Consider the following 1,235-nt stretch of genomic DNA (forward strand, 5'->3'; position numbering starts at 1 on the left):
GCCTCCCTCTCCTTTTCTTTTCATTTCTTTTAAAATACTTTTCTTTACATACGGAATCTCTCTCTGTTGCCTGAGCTAGCCTTGACTTTCAATCTTCCTCCCTCAGACTCCCCAGGAGCTGGGATTATAGGCAGGTGTAGAAGCCAGGCATCCTTTGTTTTTACTTTTCCTTTTTTAACTTTTTAAAACTGGGCTAAGTGGCTTTATTAGAGAAAGCCAAAATGACAAAGAACTTAAGACTTGGCACTGGGGCCCTTCTTGCCAAATGTGGGCACAGCGTTGACAAAGCACCGATTACGCTGCATTCGCTGCTTGGCCCTTCCCGTCTTCTTCTTCTCTTTGGCCACCATGGGAGTCTGACCTCTCACTTTCCCAGCATGGGTCAGGGAACCATGGACTTTACCTCCAAGCATGCACGGGCTACTTCCAGAGTAGTCAGGGCCTCCGCCCCACACTGACCCAGCATGGCTTCATCCTCCAAGGGCATGCCTGCCAAGAGCATGACCTGATCTGCAGGGCGGATGCTCTCCGGTGAGGATACATCTGCCTTGATCTGGGTGACCCTCTCCTGGCTGGTCACTTGAGGGTGTGTAGCTCCTGGATGCCGAGAAGCTGCATATTGGTGACTGAGGAACACAAAAAAGCCTGAATTGTAGACCTGGCTGCCACTAGGCAATTTTACCTTTTCCTGGCAGCTGTAGGAGCATGAGAAAGGTTTGTTGTTCACTAACATTGGTATAAAGTCATTTTGAGTCCAAAGAACTATTGTAATGATGGGATTACCTACTGCTAGTTTACAAATTTGCAGAAATGTCTACAGGCAAAGGAAAAGAGGAGTAGAAGCAACATGAACGAGATTCTTTTGATTTATTTACACTTACTGACCACGGGGTCAGTGGCAGCGTGGGCAGGCCTGTAGCTCTGACATGTTCTAAACAAACAAACCTGGATTAACATAGTTTTTACAACTGCAAATTCCTCACTTGACTCAACAAGTTTCATCCCCAGCTCTAGCCTAGAAACAATATGTGCCCCGACCTAGGTAATACTGAGTGTTACTTATTTTGTGCCAGTATTAGGCTTGGATATCTACTTTCTTGGCTTACTGTGTTAGCATAATATAGGGAGACATTTGGAGTCCAAAGATATCTTGTTTAGTAACTATGCAGTCCTTTCCTAATAATAATTCTAATTCTGGTTGATTACAAACATATGAATATAGTAATTTTCTCTGT

The 1,235-nt window shown here is 44.5% G+C and overlaps 1 pseudogene; it reads right to left on the reverse strand.

The window, feature by feature from the left end:
* Window positions 1–233: 233 nt before the first annotated feature.
* LOC102471115 (ubiquitin-like protein FUBI pseudogene) lies at window positions 234–618 on the reverse strand (annotated as a pseudogene).
* Window positions 619–1,235: the final 617 nt, after the last annotated feature.

The sequence above is a fragment of the Tupaia chinensis genome, unplaced genomic scaffold (assembly GCF_000334495.1).
Source record: "Tupaia chinensis unplaced genomic scaffold, TupChi_1.0 Scaffold143757_1, whole genome shotgun sequence".
NCBI lineage: Eukaryota > Metazoa > Chordata > Mammalia > Scandentia > Tupaiidae > Tupaia > Tupaia belangeri.